Consider the following 24,595-nt stretch of genomic DNA (forward strand, 5'->3'; position numbering starts at 1 on the left):
GAGAACAACAGGATACAGAATAAAACTTCTAACACTGTTTATTTTAAGGGAATGCATTTGTATTTCTTTCGATGACCAGAAAATCAAGCAATTGCCTTGTTTTTAACGTGTTCGCGCTCGCGAGGACGTAGCGCTGGATACAATTGTACCAAAGTGGTAAATTAACAAAGAGCCAGAGCCTTAAAATAATTGGCAGTAAGCGATGAATATATTTTGCACAGTGGCATTTGGCCACTGTGTAGTTATATGTAGGTAACCGGGCAGTGTCATAATGCAAAATGATTGGTCCCCCCTGCAGAATGTGAGGAGGGCCCCCTTAGTCTTCTGTACCTCACATTTATGGGGCTCTCATGAAGGGGTGGGGTCCTCCTTGCACAGCAGAAACTGCAGGGGCTTATAGAACTCCTGGTCACAGTGTCCATAAAAGAAACGTTTTTGTTTCACTAATAAGTCTGGCGCCCTCTGATGAATCTTTATAGAAACATTCCAATAAAAAGTTAATTGACCTAATGTTAACCAAAGAGTAACAAAAAGGGATGTCCCAAAAATTGATTTCACATGTTAATTCCCATAGAAGCTCTTAGGAAGCAGTTTCGGAAAAAATGTTGGAGGGAATTACACCAAATTTGCCAAAAAGTTTAGGACTTTATTCAGGAGGGGAACTTTTCATTATTTGCTGTAAATTCACTCAATCATTTGAGTAACTTGAGCTAGAAGTGCTTGGGTAGTCATCAAGAGGTCAACAAGTTGGTGATATCTGAACATATGGTCCCACTGGACTGTCTTTTTCAAACAAATCAGGACTTCAGATTCACCCAGGCAGTTGTTTTCTACCTTGGGCCTTTTTGGCACGGTCCCAGGGTACCAAGTGATTTGATTGGCTAGCCTCAACTCTTCACAGAGTACTGTACCTTTAAGGGGCGTGGTGCGCACACCCTATCACAGGACCATATGGGGGGTCCGAAATAGAGCCCCCACCTTCATTAAAAATATATGTTTTAAATATTTTAGGTAGTGGATACCACAGTACCAATCATCTGACACCATGGGACCCAGCATGGCCCCCCTGGGTACCGCTGTATCCTAAATACTTTAATAAAGAATAAATACATACTGTTAGAAATTGGGTTTTTGGTTGGCAGTCAGGTTGCCCTCTGTCCAAGCAAGAACCCTCACTCTAGTCAGGGTAAGTCACACACAATCCAAAATCAGCCTGTGCCCACCCTCTGGTAGCTTGGCACGAGCAGTCAGGCTTAACTTAGAAGGCAATGTGTAAAGCATTTGTGCAATAAATCATACAACACCATAGCATAACACCACAAAAATACACCACACAGTGTTTAGAAAAATATATAATATTTATCTGGGTATCTTCAGGTCAAAACGATCAAAGTTGCAATATGAATTTGTAAAGATATCACTGAAAAGTGATATAAAGGCCCTCATTCTGACCTTGGCGGGCGGCGGAGGCCGCCCGCCAAAGTCCCGCCGTCAGGTTACCGTTCCGCGGTCGAAAGACCGCGGCGGTAATTCTGACTTTCCCGCTGGGCTGGCGGGCGGTCGCCTTCAGACCGCCAGCCAGCCCAGCGGGAAAGAGGCTTCCACGATGAAGCCGGCTCGGAATCGAGCCGGCGGAGTGGAAGCTGTGCGACGGGTGCAGTTGCACCCGTCGCGTATTTCACTGTCTGCGCAGCAGACAGTGAAATACATGTAGGGGCCCTCTTACGGGGGCCCCTGCAATGCCCATGCCAGTGGCATGGGCACTGCAGGGGCCCCCAGGGGCCCCGCGACCCCCCTACCGCCATCCGGATCTCGGCGGTCCGACCGCCGGGATCTGGATGGCGGTAGGGGGGGTCGGAATCCCCGCGGCGGTGCAGCAAGCTGCGCCGCCGCGGAGGATTCAATGGGGCGGCGGTACACTGGCGGGACCCCGCCAGTGGTGCCGGTCCGACCGCGGCTTTACCGCCGCGGTCGGAATCCCCATTGGAGCACGGCCGGCCTGTCGGCGGTGCTCCCGCCGTCCTCCGCCCTGGCGGTCAAAGACCGCCAGGGTCAGAATGACCACCAAAGTGTCTTAAGTCTTTAGAAAGTAAACAAAGTCTCTTTCAAACACAAAGTACCTGGTTTCTGGTGGAAAATCTCCTCAGAGGGCCACAAAGGAAGAGGTGCGTGGAAAAAGGGTGTGTGCGTTGATTTCTCCCCAGCACACACGGACTTGCGTCGTTATTTTCCACGCGGGTAAGTCGTGCGTCGTTTTCCGGCGCGCGGACAGTCTCTTTCTGTGGGTCGCGGGGATTACCAGATGTCCCGGGTCTGTGCGTGGATTTTCCTGCTTGTTTTCCGGCTGCGCGTCATTCTGCGGGGCTGCGCGTCGAAGTTTCGATCTCACGGCAGGCGTCGCGTCGATTTCTCCTGCGGAGTCGGGCGGCGTTGTCCTTGCGAGGCCGTGCGTCAAAGTTTTGATCTCACGGCAGGCGTCGCGTCGATCTCTCCTGCGGAGTCGGGCGGCGTTGTCCTTGCGAGGCCGTGCGTCAAAGTTTTGATCTCACAGCAGGCGTCGCGTCGATTTCTCCTGGGAAGTCGGGCAGCGTTGTCCTTGCGAGGCCGTGCGTCAAAGTTTCGGTCGTCCCGAAGGCGTCGCGTTGATCAGCGTCGGTGTGCGGCGTTTTTCTTGCCGCGGAACAAGCTGTGCGTCGAAAAGTTCGGCGCACGGAGCGTCCAAGAGGAAGAGAGAAGTCTTTTTGGTCCTGAGACTTCAGGGAACAGGAGGCAAGCTCTATCCAAGCCCTTGGAGAGCACTTTTACAGCCAGGCAAGAGTTCAGCAAGGCAGCAGGCCAACAGCAAGGCAGCAGTCCTTTGTAGAAAAGCAGACAGGTGAGTCCTTTGAGCAGCCAGGCAGTTCTTCTTGGCAGGATGTAGTTTCTGGTTCAGGTTTCTTCTCCAGCAAGTGTCTGATGAGGTAGGGCAGAGGCCCTGTTTTATACCCAAATGTGCCTTTGAAGTGGGGGAGACTTCAAAGAGTGGCTAAGAAGTGCACAGGGTCCCCTTTCAGTTCAATCCTGTCTGCCAGGGTCCCAGTAGGGGGTGTGGCAGTCCTTTGTGTGAGAGCAGGCCCTCCACCCTCCCAGCCCAGGAAGACCCATTCAAAATGCAGATGTATGCAAGTGAGGCTGAGTACCCTGTGTTTGGGGTGTGTCTGAGTGAATGCACAAGGAGCTGTCAACCAAGCCCAGCCAGACGTGGATTGTAAGGCACAGAAGGATTTAAGTGCAAAGAAATGCTCACTTTCTAAAAGTGGCATTTCTAGAATAGTAATATTAAATCCGACTTCACCAGTCAGCAGGATTTTGTATTACCATTCTGGCCATACTAAATATGACCTTCCTGCTCCGTTCAGATCAGCAGCTGCCACTTCAACAGTGTATGAGGGCAGCCCCAATGTTAGCCTATGAAGGGAGCAGGCCTCACAGTAGTGTAAAAATGAATTTAGGAGTTTTACACTACCAGGACATATAACTACACAGGTACATGTCCTGCCTTTTACCAACACAGCACCCTGCTCTAGGGGTTACCTAGGGCACACATTAAGGGTGACTTATATGTAGAAAAAGGGGAGTTCTAGGCTTGGCAAGTACTTTTAAATGCCAAGTCGAGGTGGCAGTGAAACTGCACACACAGGCCTTGCAATGGCAGGCCTGAGACAAGGAAAAGGGGCTACTTAAGTGGGTGGCACAACCAGTGCTGCTGGCCCACTAGTAGCATTTAATTTACCAGCCCTATGCACATAAAGTGCACCTTACTAGGGACTTATAAGTAAATTAATAGTCCAATCAGGTATGATTCAAGGTTACCATGTTTTAAGGGAGAGAGCATATGCACTTTAGCACTGGTTAGCAGTGGTAAAGCGCGCAGAGTCTAAAAACCAGCAAAAATGAGGTCAGAAAAAGAAAAGGAGGAAGGCAAAAAGTTTGGGGATGACCCTGTCAAAAAGCCAGGTCCAACACATACCGTTCCCCACAGGGTCAGCAAGTCTTGTTCAACCACAAATGTGGTGCCCTGCTCTGAGAGGAAAGTGGTTGGTTCTCCATTTTAGTTATTCTAGAAATTATAAGCTGCAAAATAACCAAATAGGCCCCATCAAATTTTCTCACCCTTTTTGCTGGTAGTTACTTGATGTAGTGAAGGAGATTTCCACCAAACATGAAGCACTTCCTTGTTTAAATAAGAGGCAGTGGCTTTGCTTGGTGGACATTCAACTCTTTGTTGTCTTGTTGTCGGCCTCTTCCTACAAAGAATCACAGGAAAAGACCGCCATCCTTCTTTGGCTTCTTCTAAAAAGGATCCAAATAAATATTGGTCAAATGTACACTGACTTTCCCCAAAACCTTTTTTCAGAAATGTTTTATGACATTCAAAGGCGAGAATTTTTGGCATGCTGAACTTGGTAAGTGCTCTGCCCCATAACACCATGATGTATACAATAGAATAGCTGTTGCACAGAAAGCGCACCAATCCCAAGACGCACAGTCTAGCAACTTGAATTGAATTTCACCCAAATGTAATCATATTCTTCATTTTTTAATCCATTTTCACCATGAGTTTTAATGTTCATTACGGAGGCGACGACTCCAATCTTCAACTGTGTGACAACTGCCCACAGGGCTGGCTTTAGGACTGGTGGCGCCCTCTGCGACAGTCTATTGTAGCACCCCCCACCCCATCACCACCTCCTCAGTTTCACTCACTACCACCCAGCAAATGCGCTCCTCATCTCTCCATCGCTCCCCTTTCACATACAATCATGTGTTTTAAAGCACATGTAAAGGCTGGCTTTACTAATCCAGTCAGCTACCCACATTAAATATAGGGGGATATTTAAGAGCCCCTAGCGCCATTCTAATGCCACATTAGCGTCATTTTTTTACGCTAATGTGGCGTTAGAAGGCCAAAAACGCTACACCATATTTACAAAGTCGCGCAATACATGCATTGCGCCACTTTGTATCCCTTTGCACTACATTATTTCTGTGCCAGGCATAATGTATGCAAAGGGGTCATCACCCCGTTAGGGGGCCCAAAAAATATGGCACAAAGAAATCTGCTTAATTTCTTTGCGTCATTTTTTTCTGGAACTTTTAACGCCTGCTCAGAGCAGGCATTAAAAGGAGGCGTCTGCTGGTTACAATGGGCCTCTGGGTGCTTTGCAAGATTAGCGTCAACATTTTTGCTGCCAATCCTGCAAAGCGCTGGACTAGCGTAATTTTTTTTGGATGCTAGTCCCCTAACTACTGCCATGGTGCACTGTATTTTAAATATGACGCACACATGGTGGCGTTGGAGGGGTGCTAAAGGGCACAAGAAAAGTGGCACAGCACTGTGTGCAGCGCCACTTTTTTCAAAATTGCCCCATAGGGCAGTGCTTAATTGGTAAATAAAAAGGTGCTGGTTCCCAAAGCCCTCCTCTTAAACATGTGGCTGCTGCAATTAAATGTGTGAACACGGAATACAGAGGCAGCGTAATCCTGAAGATATCTCGAGCCTCTTCAGTCCATTTACAGGCACTCCCTGCCCCTTCAGCTCACTCTTGTGGATTTCTGCTTTTTTCCATTGTGACATTTTTTTTGTTTTTATCTTCCTCTGTCTTTCCCATAAGTGCATTTTTCTTGCAGTAAATGCTTGAGGCAGAAAAATAAGTGGGGCCCTCAAAAACAAGTGCCGGTGACAACAAGCACAGATTAAGTGCTGCCATAGGGGCATATTTAAGAGCCCCTAGTGCCATTCTAATGTCACAAAAGTGTCATTTTTTACACTAATGTGGCATTAGAAGGGCAAAACGCTGCGCCATATTTACAAAGAGACTTTGGAGCCCTTTGCGCTACATTATGCCTGCGCCAGGCATAATGGATGCAAAGGGGGCATCCTCCCGTTAAGGGGGGGGGAGGAGTTATGCAAAGTTACGCAAAGAAATCTGTTAGATTTCTTTGCATCATTTTGTTCCAGCACTTTTAACTCCTGCTCAGAGCAGGCATTAAAAGGAGGCTTCCATTTGTTACAATGGGCCTCTGGGTGGTTTGCAAGATTAGCGTCAACATTTTTGGCACTAATCCTGCAAAGCGCCGGACTAGCATAAAAAAGTCTGATGCTAGTCCCCTAACTACTGCCATGGTCCACCATATTTTAAATATGACGCACACATGGTGGCATTAGGGGTGCGCTAAGGGATGCAAAAAAGTGCAGCGCAACTTTTCTTAAACATGCCCCATAGTTCTGTTTTTTGCAGCAGGCTTATTAACCCTCTATGATACTCTATGTTGAGTCAAAGCTGCCTCTAGGTAAACCTCCCATCTCTCTCTCTCTAGCAGGAACATTAATCACAAGAGGAATCTTGACATTTTAATTGTTTCTTGAAGGCTAAAGGCGCAAGGAACTTTTCAGCAGGTGTTTTTAAATCGCAAGTTTCTGAAGTTATTGCTAAACACAGTGCCCCCTCTGAAGTTATTGCTAAACACAGTGCCCCCCTGAGATCAGCGCCTGGTTCAGTCGCACCGCTCGCACCGCCGAAAAGCCGGCCCAGACTGCCCATTCATGGTTTATTTCCTAGCATGTCAAAAGTCACATTTTATCCTGAGTCACCATAAAGATACAATGCATTTCAGGCGACACACCCTTCATCAGGGGTAACTAGAATATAAAAAAGCCCATCAGCAGACCTCAATGGTGTAATCCAAATGCCCATGAATAAACAATTAAGAGTGTTGTGTCATTTGCTAAAGTTAACAATGTGAACCATCAAAACATACTGTCAGTAATATAAACACAAAATGCACACTCAAATTAAAACCGGCAAATAAAACAAATGTTAATTAGTACTTCATGCTATCCCAAATGCAATGAAATAAAACAAAATAAAAATGAAAATGTGCCCTGTGCCGCATAGCCACATCACCAAACATCAAAATAAGCCAAACATAACCATGCACTCCACTTACAATATGCACAAACATTTAAATTTGATCAATAAGCTGATGTATGCATGCCAATAATGGCAGCTTTTCCCAGTTTTTGGAAATGGCCTCTCTGCAGGGTCACCCCCAAACTTTTTGCCTTCCTCCTTCTCTTTTTCTGACCTCATTTTTGCTGGCTTTATGACCCCGGCGCTATACCACTGCTAATCAGTGCTAAAGGGTATATGCTCTCTTCATTAAAACATGGTAACATTGGTTCATAACCAATTGACATATTTGATCTATTTGTAAGTCCCTAGTAAAGTTCACTGCATGTGCCCAGGGCCTTTAGATTAAATGCTACTAGTGGGCTTGCAGCACTGGTTGTGCCACCCACATAAATAGACCCTTAACCATGTCTCAGGCCTGCCATTGCGAGGCCGGTGTGTGCAGTTTCACTGCCTCTTCAACTTGGCATTTAAAAGTACTTGCCAAGCCTTAAACACCCCTTTTTCTACAGAGGTCACCCCTAAGGTAGGCCCTAGGTAACCCATAGGGCAGGGTGCTGTGTAGGTAAATGGCAGGGCATGTACATGTGTATTTTATATGTCCTGGTAGTGGAAAACTCCTAAATTCGTTTTCCACTACTATGAAGCCTGCTCCTTTCACAGGCTAAAATTAGGGCCACCTTCACATACAGTTTGAGTGGTAGATTCTGATCAGAAAGGGGTAAATAGGTCATGTTTAGTATGGCCAGAATGGTAATAGAAAATCCTGCTTATTGATGAGATTGGATTTGATATCACTATTTGAGAAATGTCACTTTTAGAAAGGGAGCATTTCTCTGCAGCTAAAATCCATCTGTGCCTTACAGCCTCTCCAATCCACATCTGATCTGGGCTGGTTGACAGCTCCCTTGTGCATTTCATCCAGACAACCATAAACACAGGATGCTTAGTCACACTTGCACACCTCTGCATACTGAAAGGGTCTTCCTGGGCTGGAAGGGTGGAGGGGCTTGACACTTAACATTTCAAAGGCTAGTGGCCTGGCGTCACACAAAGGACTGCCACACCCCCTACTGGGGCCCCGGGAGACAGACCTGTACTGAAAGGGGACCTTGTGCACTTCAAAACCACTCTTTGAAGTCTCCCCCACTTCAAAGGCACTTTTGGGTAAACAAACTGGGTCCCTTACCCCACCAATGCAGACACTTCCTGGGACAGATAATCTGAACCAGATACTGCAACCTGCCAAGAGTAGCTGCCTGGCTGCCCAAAGGATTCACCTGGACTGCTTTGCTGTGAAGGACTGAAGCCTTGATGTTGCCCTGCTGCCTTGCTGGCCCTTGGCTCTGCTGAAAAGTGTTGTCCAAGGGCTTGGAGTGAGCTTGCCTCCTGTTCCTGAAGTCTCAGGGCCAAAAAGACTTCGGGGGTCATTCTGACCCCGGCGGTCATGGACCGCCGGAGCCAGGGTTGGCGGGAGCACCGCCATCAGGCTGGCGGTGCCCCGCAGGGCATTCTGACCGCGGCGGTTTTGCCGCGGTCAGATGCGGAAAACCGGCGGTCTCCCGCCGGTTTTCCGCTGCCCTTCAGAATCCTCCACGCCATGGGGATTCTGACAGCCCATACCGCCATCCTGTTCCTGGCGGTTCTCCCGCCAGGAACAGGATGGCGGTATGGGTTGTCGTGGGGCCCCTGGGGGCCCCTGCAGTGCCCATGCCGATGGCATGGGCACTGCAGGGGCCCCCGTAAGAGGGCCCCACTTTGTATTTCAGTGTCTGCTTTGCAGACACTGAAATACGCGACGGGTGCCACTGCACCCGTCGCACCTTCCCACTCCGCCGGCTCAATTCTGAGCCGGCGTCCTCGTGGGAAGGCTCTTTTGCACTGGGCTGGCAGGTGGTCTTTTGGCGGCCGCCCGCCAGCCCAGTGCAAAAGCCAGAATAACCTCTGCGGTCTCACGACCGCGGAGCGGTATTTTGGAGGGGGAAACTCTGGCGGGCGGCCTCCGCCGCCCGCCAGGTTGAGAATCACCCCCTTCTTCTCTTCAAGGGAACTCCTTGTGTGGCGAAAATCGATGCACAGCCTGCAGGAATCGACGGACAACCTGCCTAGCGGTGAGAGAATCATCGCAGCACCCCTCTGAGACAATGCAGCCTGGCTCCCCGAGTGGACAGTGATGCAGCAGTAGCATTGTGATTGAAACGTTGACGCACAGCCCACAGGATTGACACATCGCCGAGCCGGTACGATGCAGCCCAACTTCCTGCTCGAGGAATCAGTGCAGGCATGCCATGCGACAGAAACTCCACCGCATCACCCACCGGATCGATGCTGCACCTGAGGTGTCATCCAGCACACCCAGGATATCCACGCATCGTCCCTGGGTGTCAAAAGACCCTGCATCGCAAAGAGGATTCAAGTCTATGCACTGAAAGTTGACGCAAAGTCCTTGCTGCAGCAAAAGAATTGAAGCATCATCTGTGTGCGCCCAGAAATCTGACGCACACCTTCCTTTTTCCACGCATCTCCTCCTCTGCGGTCTCTGTGCATGTAATTTTGATGCATACCAGGTACCTTGTGCACACAAGAGACATGTGTTGCTTTTTTTAAGACTTAAGACTCTTCTTATTATTGCAAAAGTGATATTTCAACTTCTACTTATCGGATCTTGATCGTTTTGACCATAATTCACTCAGATAAACATATTTTATTTTTCTAAACATGTGTAGTGTATTTTTGTGGTGTTTTCACTGTGTTATTGCATGATTTATTGCACAAATACTTTACACGTTGCCTTCTAAGTTAAGCCTGATTGCTCAGTGCCAAGCTGCCAGAGGGTGGGCACAGGATAATTTGGATTGTGTGTGACTTACCCTGACTATGGTTGTGGTCCCTACTTGGACAAGGGTGTATACCTCTGCCAACTAGAGACCCTATTTCTAACACCAGTGAACTGGTAGTCAGTAAAGCTCTCCTAAAACTACACAGGTAAACACAATGGGCCAGATTTAAGAAAAGTGGTGCTGCACCCAGTGCAGCAGCACTGTTCTTGCTCCCCTTAGTGCCTCCCTAACGCCACCATGTGTGCACTGTATCTAAGATGAAAAAGCACACCATGGCGGTAGTTAGGGAACTAGCGTCAGAATTTTTTAATCTAGTTCGGAGCTATGCAGGGTATGCACGATTTTGATGATAACCCTGCAAGCCCATTGAAGCCCATTGTAAACAATGGTGTGCCACCTTTTAATGCCTGCTCTGAGCCGAAAAAGTTAAAAGTGGCGAAAAAAATGACGCAAAGAAATGTAAGAGACGGGACAACACACCTTTTGCATACATTATGCCTGGCGCAGACCAATGTTTCCTAAGCATGCCATGGAGTTAACTACAAGTTGAACCAATCAAAGTAAAACAGAACCCTCTGCAGTGAACCATACCATGCGCTCTGTTTCTGATCCATGCAAATAATACTAAAAACATTTCACACATACCCATAAAACGCACTAATATATGACAGTTGTACAACCCACCAAATACAATAATTGCTACTGGAATACAAAAGGGCTCACAACTCAAATGAAAGTAATCTTAAATGTGCATCAACCATAAACGTAAACATATGTCTTGCGCATAGTTGTTTATAAACCACGCCCCCTCAGGTGTAGGTTGCTTGGCTTCTGATGTTCTGAGAGAGAGCATCTCCAATCTCCATCCTGTCCAGTGGTCCTGTAACCTGAAACAACCACTGCATCAAGACTCCATATTTCCTCCCTGACATTTCTGCAGTGACCTAGGAAAATAAAAGAACATTATTATTATTCAGGTGCATAGTAAAATATTACTGTTTGCCCTTGCCATCGCTCAGTTCCTGCAAGAAAAGGTTAGTGACAGTCATGGCGCGAGCACAATGCTGAAGGGGCAAGGCAGGGGAGGGAAGAGGGGATTAACAGGGCAGGGAGGAGGAAGGTGGATTCAATTAAATATATTTTTTAAACAACTTACCTTTGCCGCCGCCGCCTCCACGACCGCGCTGCTCCTGGGAGCCTGCAGGCACAGGCTCCTAGCCTGCCCTGCAGCCAATCCTGACGCTGCTCAGAGCATTGTCAGGATTGGCTGGGAGTGCCCAGCTAGGGTGCTCCCAGGCAGACTGGGAGCCTGTGCAGGTTCTCCCCAGCCCGGCAAATTTGTGTTTGGCCGCCCCGAGACGACCGCCCCGAGACGACCGCCCAAACATACATGCACTCTGAGGGGGAGTGCTGAGCACTCTTCGTCATTGCTCTTCACCCCCATGGCCCTGCCCGTTTTCCCCCAAAATTATAATAAACAAAGTTTATTGTTGTTTTTATGGAAAAGGTTAATTTTGCATAGTTTTTCCAGATAGAATTCAAAAGAAAAAGGGTAGCATACATAAAAGGAAGACACAAACTAAAAGGAGCCCCGATAATTAAGGTGTTCTAGAACTGAAGGCTGCATGTGTTTTGGTACCAGCAGGGTAACCAAAAGGTAACGCTAAATTTGACCCTGACAAGTCCATTGAACTATAGTCACAATACACCTCCAATGTTGCAGTCTACATGAACAAAAGGTGAACTAGTGATCTGACACTGACACATTTATGAAGATTCTCCATCATGGGGACTTCCTCTGACTCATCCAGACCTTAGTAGAAAACAGAGGATACATTATATCACCTGCTGCTGCCCTGAATCAACAGACCCACATAAGTTAGATAAATCATAGATACAAATTTTTAAAGCAAAGACCCATGTCTGTAAAATGTAATTTGGATTGTTCATTCAGCATCTGAATTTGGCCTCTGTTGGACTTGGCCCACTCTACAAGGTCACCCCCAAACTTTTTGCCTTCACCCCTCCTGTTTCCTGAACTCCTTTTTGTTGGTGTTAAGGTGTTTGTGCACTTTAACACTGCTAACTATTGCTAAAGTGCTCACTCCTTAAAACTTGACAAAATTGGCTTACACCCAAATGGTGTATTTAATTTACTTATAAGCCCCTAGTAAAGTGGTACAAAATGTTCCAGGGCGTGTAAAATAAATGCTACTGGTAAACTAGCAGCACTTATTGTGCCACCCACTCAATTAGACCTTTTTAATCGATGTCAGACCTGCCATTACAGTCTGTGTGCAGTTTTAAACTGCTAATTCGACCGGCTACAATAAATATTTTGCCACGTCTAAAGCTTCCTTTTTAATAGATGTAAATCACCTCTAGGGAAGGTCCTAAACAGCATTGTATTTAATAAGTTGGACCTCTACTTTTAAGTGTTTCACGACCAATACATGTAAAACCCCTAAATTCATTTTTCACTAATGTAGGGGCCTACCTCTCCAACAGGATAACATTGAGTTACCTCATAATATTTAATAAGTGTTAATGTTCAATCAGGAGCAGGTGAAGATGCCCCGTTTGAACTCAAATTAATTGGAATTTAAAATCTTTTTTAATGGCAAAAGTTGATTTTAGTTTATCATTTTGAAAATGTCTCCTTTAAAATGTTGCCATTCTCCTTTCCTAACCTTTCTGAGGCCATCTAGGAATTTTATCTGCCTGAGCCTGTTAATTGCTCCACCATCAGGAATGTGCATTAGGCCCAGACAATTAAACAAGAGGAACTGAGTGTAGCTGGGAGAGGACTGTCCTGGCACAATGGAAGAGGTAGAGCTGTTCTCTGCCCCACAAATATTTCAAAGGAGCTACCTCAGCACACGTACAAAGAACTTGATGCCAGATTTTTGTCACCCTGGACATCTTTGGACATGGGCAAGGAGGTAGGACGACCCAGAAACAGCTATGGGGGAAATCTTCAGAAGTATCTTCTTCTTTAAAGCTGGCACCAGATATAAATAGTCAACCTTCAGAACAACTCTTCAGTACACTCCTAGACCTGTGGAAGACCACAGAATGACTCATTGTAGCCTAGATGACTGCCCTGCAGCTTGAGGCCTATCTTGTTTCTCAAAGGACTGCTCTGCTGCTTGAGGCCTGCCTTGTTTCTCAGAGGACTGCCTTGCTGCTTGAGGCCTGTCTTTTTTTTCTCAGAGGAAAGCCCTGCTTCTATCAGAGGACTGCCTGCTGCTTGTGGCCTGCCTTATTCTTCAGAGTACTGTCCTGCTGCTTGAGGCCTGCCCTGCTGCTTTAAGGCGAGAGGACCATCTATTTGTACCCTGGACCACCATAGTGACTCCAAAGGTTTGTTGGCTGACCTCCTGTTCTGAGCTACAGGGACACAACACATTCCAGAGGCCTCCTCCATGCAACTGTCCTGCTGCACCTGACCCTGCCTGGGCACGTGGCTGCAAAAAGGACAAGGTGATGGATGGAATGCTTGAGCTAATCTCAGCCACTGTCAGTCTCTCGAGCCACATCCTAATCCATTGTTTTTCACCTACCATGCCACCTCAGTTTGGACCTAGCCATATGCAAATCCGTCTTGACCTGTTCCTTATGGAACAGTCTAGCCCAAACTATGCTTTAGTATTGACCTGTAACTAGCCCTGCCAGGACCTGCAACTGGACCTGCCTGAGGGCTGCTGGCCTCTGCGAGAGGGAGTTCCTGATCTCCAAGAGGTGCCTTCCCAGGTCCTGGACTCTTGGATTGCATCAGTTACATCAGCCTGCTAAACCTTGAAGTTTTTAACTCTGTCTGCCGGATTTTGAGAAGGTAACCTTTTCAGTAGGACTAACCTTGTCTCTGTTACCAGCCCCACTGCCTTGTGGTCAGCCCGAACCTGTGACTATGTCCTTGTCTAGTGCGAGCACACACCTACTGTTAGCGCTTTCTGGTTCTTGGATCTATTTTTACTTTATCGTTAAAAATTCATAACTCCGGTTCTACTGATTGGATTTTTGTAATTTAATTCTCATTTTATTTAATAAAATTGTCTATCCTTCTAAATTGTTTTAGGATTTTGTCTTGTGTTGTATTTTCACTTCATTATTGTTTGTATGCTGCAAAAATACTTTATACAATGCCTCTAAGTTATATATATTCACTGAAAAATAAACAAATGTTAGAGGGACGTTTTAGTTAGGTTCACATTTCAAATGTACAAAACCATAGCAATTCAGCAGTTAAAGTTACCTTAGTTAAATATAACTTGCACCCCCTCTAATGCACTGCTTGTGACCTCACAGATTACATAACTCATGACATGGTCAGTGACATCACTGATGACATCACTGATGACCTTTCAAATGACATCACTGATGACATCATCCACACACTGACACACCCACTCATTCACACATAGAAACTCTTCTATGTGCACCACAGAACTATACCACCAAGGAGCAATCAAAGTGACATCAGCCAGATCCTCTAAGCTCCTTCAACTCTCATTTTCGCAGTCAGTGACGTCATCCTGCCTGGCCTATTATTTGTCACTAAAAGAAATAAGTGTAAGCCTAAAAAACGAATCCTTTTGTTGTGAGCAGCCTTTGCTGTGGAATTAGTTTGGAAGATGTAGTCGATATGTACTCTACACTAAAGAAGTTAAAACTATCTAGCATGTGCTAACTGTGGGCTCTGGCAAGTCCACATGTTGGAGTATGACAGCTGAGAATCAGGCCCTTCATCTAAAATGTTTTTGCAATAAGTGTGAAACTGAGTGGAAGAAGAAGTGCAAGAAAGCGAAAGAGTAGTCTTCTGCAGAGAAGACTCCCGTAAATAAAAAAAGACACCTTGGGTCTGACTCTGAGTTTGGTGGATAGGGTGGCCGCCGCCTGTGCAGTGACCTCCCTGCCAGAGTCATTAAGAGGTTCCCGCTAGGTCGGTGGTTTCCACCCACTAGCCTAGTGGGAAACAGGCTAGAGCATTGTCTCTGGCTCATAATCGAACCGGCTGCAATGCTGTAGCCTGCAGGGTACACTAGCACCTTTGCAATGTTTACTGTCTGCATCACGATAGTGCTGGCCGGGGGGGGAGGAGGCCTGCACTGCCCACGCCGAGTCCATGGACAGTGCAGAATCCCCTTTGGGGCCCCTTACACCCGTTCTCCACCAGCATTTTCATGACAGTGGCACTCTTAGAGGCCCCACACCAGCTTCATCTCGCCTTCCATTGCAAGGCCATGACAAGGAGTATTCAAAGTTGCAAACTCAAGCTGGCACTCAAAAAGATTGCCATGTGCACTAACACTGCATGCAATCTAGGTAGGTCACCCCTCTGGCAGACCTTGCAGCCACAAGGCAGGATGTACTATATTGCATGTGAGGGCACGCGTGCATGAGCAAATATGCCCTTACTGTGTCTTTGCTAATTCTTAGACATGGTAAGTCTATAGATAAGCCTCAGCAAAAGCATGTGATGGCACAGGTTCCCCAGCAACAGGATGGCCTTTCTGAACCCTGGTTCATTTGGTATCAAGCACCTGAGAATAATAAACCCTCACTGATACCAGTGTTGGAATTATTATAAAATGTACACAGAGGACTCCTCAGAGCCTTGGCATGGTTGCTGACTGGTCTTAACCAGGTTGCCCATACAAAACATGATTCTGAACTCCTGGGGTGAGATCCTGTGCTCTCAGGAACTGACCCCTGCCTCTGCTGCTAGCAGCAGATGATCACCGAATGATTTTACCCCCCACTTTAGGCAGGAAAACGGGTGGGAAACCTAGTAAGCATGGGAGGAGTGACCATCCCCAGCCTGCACCACCCCTCCGGTGTGACAGGTGAGGTGACCACTCCTTTTCATTTTCCTCTATTTCGATGGAATGAAAATAGCAAATCAGGTTTAGAGGTAGGAACCCTTTCCATAGGATGTGGTCACATAGTGGGTGTAGCCACCCTAAAATGGGTGGCCTATTGCCCACTACCAGGTCCTCCCTCTAATGGCCCCTAAATGCAGTAATTAGAGGGCACCCCTTCAAAAGAATGCCCAACGCATGAGAACTGAAGTCCTGTCACACAAAGAAGAAGGTGCCAAACCCTGACTGCTGGTCCTAGGAGTCGACCATTACTGCTGAGGTGTCAAAGGAGCCTACAAACTCCCAGCGGACCTCCAGCCTTCTAAAAATTCCCAAAAACCTCCCTTAGAGTGAAGGTATTGCTCTCCCGCACCCAACAGGCCGTGAACCTACAACGTCCGGTAAAGTGACCAGCTGCTGGCCAATGACTCAGACCCAGCAGTCCAGCCAAATTCTGTACAAAAGACCTTTAGGACAAGACCTGCCACCATGCAAGTTTGGTGGAACTGTGACACTCTGGGGCTGTGGCGCGTACCACTGCCGGGGGTACCGGATCCCCAGCATCAGACACCCAGAAGCATGGTCCACTCCGGACTCCCAAAAGCCCAGAAGCAAGCACCAATCAAGGGACATCCAAGAAACACACGCCAGAGTGGCCCTGCTGCCCTGCAATCCACCCTAAAATTCACCTGCTCCTGACTCCAAGGACTTCAAGATGCATGACTCCTGGGTTATCTATCTGTGCTGCACCTAGCCTGCCTGGCCCTTGCATTGACCAACCACCTGTGCTCTATGAGTCCCTAACCCCTTGCGATCTCCACCCTCCAAGTAGACCCAGGGGACTTACGTTTAAGTCCATCGTTCCAGTGTGTTTCCAAGTGGCCATCTTCTCCTTTGACTGCCAGCTCCAAGACCTTCAGCCGTTGCTCCTACTTGCACTGAGAACTGACCAATGTTTTCTGGCTGGTCCGTTGACACTATGATGACCTTGACCTAAAAATAGACGGTGACATTTGTGAGAGCATTGCCTGATTTTATATGCATTTTTAAAATTGATTCCTATGGTTCATAATTATGCACTAAAACAGAACATTTTCTAAACTTTGAAAAATCAAAAGAAAATAATGACTTACCATATATGTATAATCTTGGTGTTAAACATTATATACAAATCTGAAGTATTTTTGTAAAATAGTCTTGAGTTATTCCTCAGAGTGTGTGTCCACATTTATTATACTGTAAGTACAAATGCTTAGCACATTTACTGTATTAGCCTAACTGCTCGCCCACACTAAAACAAAAGTAGAGCACTAGTTGGTATGATTTTTTCCTCTGGATACCAAAGTAGGATTGCTTCAACTCTCTGCACAGTGCACGTCATTTTTGTACACAATATAGAGAGCCAGCCTCCTACACTCTCAACTCCCTCTCCCCCACTCTTATCCTACTTTCACTCTCTTCTGGCCTCACCATCCTCTCACTATGCATCAACTTATTCTCACTCCACTTCACCCTTCTATTTCCACTACACCCTTCTCTCTCCACCTCACGTCTCCCTTTTTGTTACACTTCTCTCTTTTTTACTTACCCTTGTCTCTCTTCCATGTCCTTCTCTCTCTTTCTGGACCTCCTCTCAATCTCTCTCACCCTGCTCTCCCTCTTGCTTTCCCTCCTTTGTCTTTCTGATTCACCTCTCTCCCCTTTATCATCCTCCTTTTTTTCTCACTATGTTACTTCATGCCCCCACCTCCTCCCTACTATCTCCCATTTCTCTGCTCCACCATCCCCTCTCTTCACCTCACACTTCTCTCCAACTCACTCTCTTCTGTTAGCCTCAGTTTCACTGCTGCTTCCCCTATGGGTAATGATTTTGTGTATGCAAAGAAATGTGCATGAGATTGCGTTGGTACATAGGTGTGTGTAATTGGGCCTGGCACTTCTCTGTTTCTGGATCTGTTCTTCTCTGGTAGCTCTCAAAATTCTAAATAGTGGCAGCACAAAGGCCTAAAATATGTAGCACATACCCATGAGCACATATGAGACCAATAAACCCTGGTGGTTATGCATATTTTAACTAAATAAGCATAGTGACAATTGGAGGGGCAATCATAGTTATCAATCTCAGTAAAAAAAAAAAACAGACATTAAATTTAGCCTGTTACTTTTACTATCTTCCCACCGCACCACAAGTACATATTCAGAGGTTTATGATTGGACTTGTAGTTTGATGGCTAGTTGCTCAATTACTATATTATACTCCATCGTTAGAGAAGAATGTATCTTTAAGGGGAACAAAGAGGAAACATACAGCTTATGTAAGTGCCCCAAAATTTAACTTTCTGTCCTAAACAGTGACCGGTATGCTTTGTCTTCTGTCCCATTCTCCTATCTCCTACCGGTCTCTCCAATTCCCATCAACCCTCTTTAACCATCACCTTCACAGTCCATCGGTCTCTCTCCCTTCTTGTTCTACCACTATCATCCAGCCTTTTCACACTCCTTCTGTGGCCCCTCCCCCACCACTTATTATTTGCTCATGACCCTACTATGCGATTATCTTTCTTTCCCATCCTCCCTATCCATCACAAGCTTCATACTCCATGCTCATCCTTCTGTATTCCTCTCCCTCTGTTCACATTATATGGCCCCCAACTTAGTACATGCTTACCATCCCCCTACTCGCACCACTCAATTTACTCATCAGTGCCCTGCTCCATCCATCCTACTTCCTAAGACTTATTCATCCTACTGCATCCACGTTCCACACCATCTTTTTCACCTTTGTCACTTTAACATCCTCATCATTCCTATTTCTCACTAATCAACTCTTGTCATATTTCTTCTCTTCCCTTTAAAACACTTCTTTACTCATGTTTCATCCACCTGTTTCATTATCATTCTTTTATCTTATCAATCCTTTTCTTTTTTTCTTATACATCTTTTCTATCATCAAGCTCTACTCTAATGAACCTCCATCTCTCATTTCTGTACCTTATCACCTTTTCCTCTTGTCAAGATTATTGAACCTTTTTTGGTTACTCACTGGAGTCACAGTTTTGAAGGTGGTTGTGGGTTTTTCATGACTTCTGATGAAAAGATACCACTGCATCCATAATTGTGACTTAGGCGGTCATTCTGACTTTGGCGGGCGGCGGAGGCCGCCCATCAAAGTCCCGCCGTCAGAATACCGCTGCACGGTCAGAAGACCGCCGCGGTAATTCTGAGTTTCCCGCTGGGCTGGCGGGCGACCGCCAGAAGGCCGGCCGCCAGCCCAGCGGGAAACCCCCTTCCATGAGGATGCCGGCTCCGAATGGAGCCGGCGGAGTGGAAGGGTTGCGACGGGTGCAGTTGCACCCGTCGTGATTTTCAGTGTCTGCTTGGCAGACACTGAAAATCTTGGTGGGGCCCTGTTAGGGGGCCCCTGCAGTGCCCATGCCATTGGCATGGGCACTGCAGGGGCCCCCAGGGGCCCCACGACACCCGTTACCGCCAGCCAGGTTCTGGCGGTCAAAACCGCCAGAACCAGGCTGGCGGTTAGGGGGTCGGAATCTATGGAGGATTCCCTTGGGCAGCGGGAAACCGGCGGGACACCGCCGGTTTCCCGTTTCTGACCGCGGCTGTACCGCCGCGGTCAGAATGCCCATGGATGCCCTGCCAGCCTGTTGGCGGTGCATCCGCGGTCCCCGGCCCTGGCGGTAGTCAACCGCCAGGGTCGGAATGACCCCCTTAATCTCTTGTTAATATTGTTAGTGTTATAAGTGAGTAATGCACTCTACCTTTCAAAATGCCCTAAAACATCACATTTATTTGAAGCTAGGGACACCTAGAAGATCAGAAATTTTAAATTGATTGTAGGAGATCAAAGTTCTGATAATGCTTGCTCTCTGTGGGAGAGTTATTTATTATTTGGGGTAGACAACTGCCCACCCCAATGAATTGTAGTGGACCCTATTTAGTTTTATTGGGAATCAGGAGTTTGCTTAGCCTTCTGGCTTTCAGGCCTGTGCCCCCTTCACCTAATGAGTTTTAGCCTACTTAGACCGCTCTGTTTTAGGGCATTTATTTAAATATTTGTTCCATGGTGGCTGCTATGTTTGTAATTAGGAAAATGTTTTGATTTCCCGTTATCAGTGTCACTCTGTGAAGGCATCACTATCAGCATCAAAGACAAGTGATATACGTAGGTATTCACATCATGTCCCTTCCTCACTTACGTGTGAAAGGAACATAATGTACTTTTGGAGCGAATTGTTTATATAATTGCTGCCCCAGGCATGCCTTCTTATCTATTGTTTGGGAAGATACCTGCGTCAGGGGTCCTACAAGATCTATATAAATACATCTCACACAGACAAGGTTTCAGAGGGAATCCTACCAGATGCCATCAATGCTATGATTCGTATCGCCTTGATGCAGACTCAGCATTCGTGTCCCCACAGAGTCTGGTCTAGAGGCCTCATTCCAAGGTAACAAGGGTTTGGGGATGCTTCTCATAGATACGGTACTGGCAGATTAGGTTTATCACACATAGATCTCTTTAGGTTAGAGATTAGGTTCACAATGCTAGGGCGTTAGGGTTTTTTACATCTTATGTTTATTGCAAGATGGTGGGGGTGTTTGTATTTACAACTCTCATTTTCACAATCATGATTCCTGCACTGTGCATTATCCCATTCATTGTAGCTCATGCATTTTACCACAGATTGCAGTCTTTTTAATAAACCTTCCTGCATCTCTTTCATTGCCTGTGTGTGACTGAGACATGTTGCTCATGTGAGAAAAGGGTATTCTCCGTTGAACCACGACTCCCTTGAGATATCGCATTCTAGAGTCCATGCATAACGGCTGCCAGAAATCACCTTTTACTATTTGAGTTTTTGGTGAGGTACTGCTTGTGAGCCGGGAGGTTTGGGCTGACATTTACGACTTGTTGGAGGATTGGCCTAGTCGTCTACAAACAAAAGTGCTGTCATCCCTAAACCAGCAGACTTGCCTAGAGCAAGAATCCAGCTACGACATGGCACCACCAACAATGGTGTTTTGGCACTAATTTACGAATGCCCTGAGTATCTCTGTCTCACACACAACATGTACCCTAAGTATCATTATACAGAGACGTCCATGGCCTTTGGGATAATACTCCTTAGCTGAACATGGAGCTCCTAACTACGCTGTAGGATGTTTGAGCTCAAACTCTTAAAAGGACTTTCTCCGCATTTGGTGTTTGGTCTCTTTACCCATCTTTCAACATGGCTAATGCCATAGACATTCCAGAGAATGTTAGGCATGCATTAACACTACATCTAATAGGGCATAGCTTAAGCGATGAGTGTGGGCATTAAACATTCATTGTAGAAGCCGATGAAGCTTACCAAACAGAAACATTCTATTCCTGGGTTAACTTTCCTGAGGGAGACACTACTACATTCAACTTCCACACATATAGAATTGCAAACGTACCTCAGCAGTACCAAGCATTCCGGTATCTTGAAATACCGATTATCTAGCAAGAACATCAGAACTGGTTTAATGGTGCCCTACCGCATTTAATACAACCTGTGAAATTAGGTCCCTTAGGAAATGATGGATGCCGCATGTACACCACACCCAGGTGTACAAACAATGCAGGCAGCTGATCTAAGCAATCTTTACAATGAGCTAGTAACATGATATAGATGACTTGTTCAGTTTGTAATGCAAACTTTGAACACAACACCAACGTGCCCAGCACCACTAGCAGCCGCTGGATACCAATTGGCCATTACTGGGATAAACCCACAAACAGCACATTTTATCATGGGAAAAGTGCCCACGGAATGCGAGAAAATCCCATTCTGGATAGCACAAAAAACTAATCAGCTGGAAGCTGTGTTTCACCATAAGGGACCACAAGAGAAAAATAGAATTCTCACAATGTGCTTACCATTCGGAATGGTTTCCTCAGAGGGTGCTGCACAGCATGGGGCACAGTCTTCACTGCTATTTACACTACTACACATGGTACCCTGAGTGTTGGAAAATGGGTTATTGGTAAGGGCAGGTAGGTACCTACACTTAGCAATAGGCCACTAACCTCCACTTAGGTCCAGTTAGGTCTCAGTAAATTAAACCCAGCTCAACCCTTGGTAGCTTGGCAACGAGCGTCAAGGCTTAACTTAGGAGACAAAGTGTAAAGCATTCAAATATCACAAAACAGTAATTAAATAAAACACAGGAAACAGTTTAAAAATCCAAAACCAATTTATAAAAATAGATTCTATTTTTATCTCTAAAATGACACCAAAACGAATAAAATCAGATAAGGGGAACTGGAGATATGAATTTTTAAAGATTTTTTTTTTTTTTAGCGCCTAGAAACAAAAAGCGCCAATCGGGTCATCTGGTTGCACCTCGACCGGGGCAAAGTCAAAGTTTCAGGCAGACCGCGATGGAGCCCTGCTCGGCTACAGGCCGCCGGAGGCCTCGGTTAAAAGTTTACCTTCACACTTAGGGGGTCATTCTAACCCTGGCGGTCGGTGATAAAGCGGCGGCCAACCCGCCAACAGGCAGGCGGTCCAAAAAATGCAATTCTGACCCTGGCGGGAACCGCCAACACAGCCCGCCACTTTAACAATCCGACCGCCACGGCGGGACCAACAAACAGCGCGGCGGTCACCGCCAACAGGCAGGCGGCAGACAATGTACCGCCCACCCTATCACAACTCACCAATCCGCCACCTTTTCCGGGGCGGGAGCCCCGCCGATAAAAACACGCCGGAAACAGACTACGAACGGGAAAACGCTCACCTCTATACACTCCACGAGGAATCTGGACAGCATGGAACCCGAATTAAACATCCTACCAGCTCTTGTCTACCTGCTCATTTACCACGAGTACGAACGCCGGCGCAGACGACAACGGTGAGTACTGCAGCTACGACACAGGGGAGGGGGGAGGAGGAAAGATTACGTGCACACACATACGCGATACACCCATCCCCCCAACCCACCCCCCCAATACCTACACAACAATGCAGAGCAACAAGTCAGAGTGACACCACCCAAACCCCCCGCAAGAATGCAAAGACATAATTAAAATGAAGTTTCAAATTTATGTATAAAATAGGTTCATTGAAGTCATGGTAAATATGCCATATGAAATATACAAAAGAAATAATGAACATAGTGCAAAGTATAAACATAGTCAATAAGTCCTGCACAGTCCGTTAAATATCCATAGTCCGTGGGCCAATGTGTACAAACACATGGGCAAAGCCCACACAGGAGACCGGATACCATTGGAGAGAGCACTGCAGGGGCATCAGATGATAAAACAACAGGCACCTCAGGGGGAAGGGAAAGGGGGGCACCTCAGCCACATGAGTCCACGACGCCAGATCCACGAGGGGCCTCCATGCCCACTGTACCATCCTGGGGAGTTCAAAGCCACAGTCCATCAGATGGATAACCGACTCCACTGGTATTGGAGGAGGCATGGTGCCCAGAGTGCTTCGTGAACACCTGCTCGACACAGAACCGGCACTGTCAATGGACCAGCGGTGCTTGAGACGGCGGTGCCCAGCGGAGCGGTGCTTGAGACGGCGGTGCCCAGCGGAGCGGTGCTTGAGAGGAAGGCCCCAGCGGAGCGGTGCTTGAGATGAAGGGCCCAGCGGAGCGGTGCTTGAGATGAAGGCCCCAGCGGAGCGGTGCTTGAGATGAAGGGCCCAGCGGAGCGGTGCTTGACAGGAAGGGCCCAGCGGAGCGGTGCTTGAGATGAAGGGCCCAGCGGAGCGGTGCTTGACAGGAAGGGTGCAGCGGAGCGGTGCTTGAGACGGCGGTGCCCAGCGGAGCGGTGCTTGAGATGAAGGGCCCAGCGGAGAGGTGCTTTACAGGAAGGGCCCAGTGGAGCGGTGCTTGACAGGAAGGGCCCAGCGGAGCGGTGCTTGACAGGAAGGGCCCAGCGGAGCGGTGCTTGAGATGCAGGGCCCAGTGGAGCCGTGCTTGACAGGAAGGGCCCAGCGGAGCGGTGCTTGACAGGAAGGGCCCAGCGGAGCGGTGCTTGACAGGAAGGGCCCAGCGGAGCAGTGCTCTTCACGGCGGGGCCCTATTCAGCGGTGCCTGTCTTGACAGGGCCCTGTTCAGCGGTGCCTGTCTTGGCGGGGCCCTGTTCAGCGGTGCTCTTCACGGCGGGCCCTATTCAGCGGTGCCTGTCTTGGCGGGGCCCTGTTCAGCGGTGCCTGTCTTGGCGGGGCCCTGTTCAGCGGTGCTCTTCACAGCGGGGCCCTATTCAGCGGTGCCTGTCTTGGCGGGGCCCTGTTCAGCGGTGCTCTTCACGGCGGGCCCTGTTCAGCGGTGCCTGTCTTGGCGGGGCCCTATTCAGCGGTGCCTGTCCTGGCGGGGCCCTGTTCAGCGGTGCCTGTCTTGGCGGGGCCCTGTTCAGCGGTGCTCTTCACGGCGGGGCCCTGTTCAGCGGTGCCTGTCTTGGCGGGGCTCTATACAGCGGTGCCTGTCTTGGCGGGGCCATGTTCAGCGGTGCCTGTCTTGGTGGGGCCCTGTTCAGCGGTGCTCTTCACGGCGGGGCCCTGTTCAGCGGTGCCTGTCTTGGCGGGGCCCTGTTCAGCGGTGCTCTTCACGGCGGGGCCCTGTTCAGCGGTGCCTGTCTTGGCGGGGCCCTAATCAGCGGTGCCTGTCTTGGCAGGGCCCTGTTCAGCAGTGCCTGTCTTGGCGGGGCCCTGTTCAGCGGTGCTCTTAACGGCGGGGCCCTGTTCAGCGGTGCCTGTCTTGGCGGGGCCCTGTTCAGCGGTGCTCTTCACGGCGGGGCCCTGTTCAGCAGTGCCTGTCTTGGCGGGGCCCTGTTCAGCGGTGCCTGTCTTGGCGGGGCCCTGTTCAGCGGTGCTTGTCCTGTCTTTCAAGGGAGCCAGACCTGGCCAAGACTCCCCGCTTAGTTGCCCTCCGACCTTGC

The sequence above is a fragment of the Pleurodeles waltl genome, chromosome 10 (assembly GCF_031143425.1).
Source record: "Pleurodeles waltl isolate 20211129_DDA chromosome 10, aPleWal1.hap1.20221129, whole genome shotgun sequence".
NCBI classification, from domain to species: domain Eukaryota; kingdom Metazoa; phylum Chordata; class Amphibia; order Caudata; family Salamandridae; genus Pleurodeles; species Pleurodeles waltl.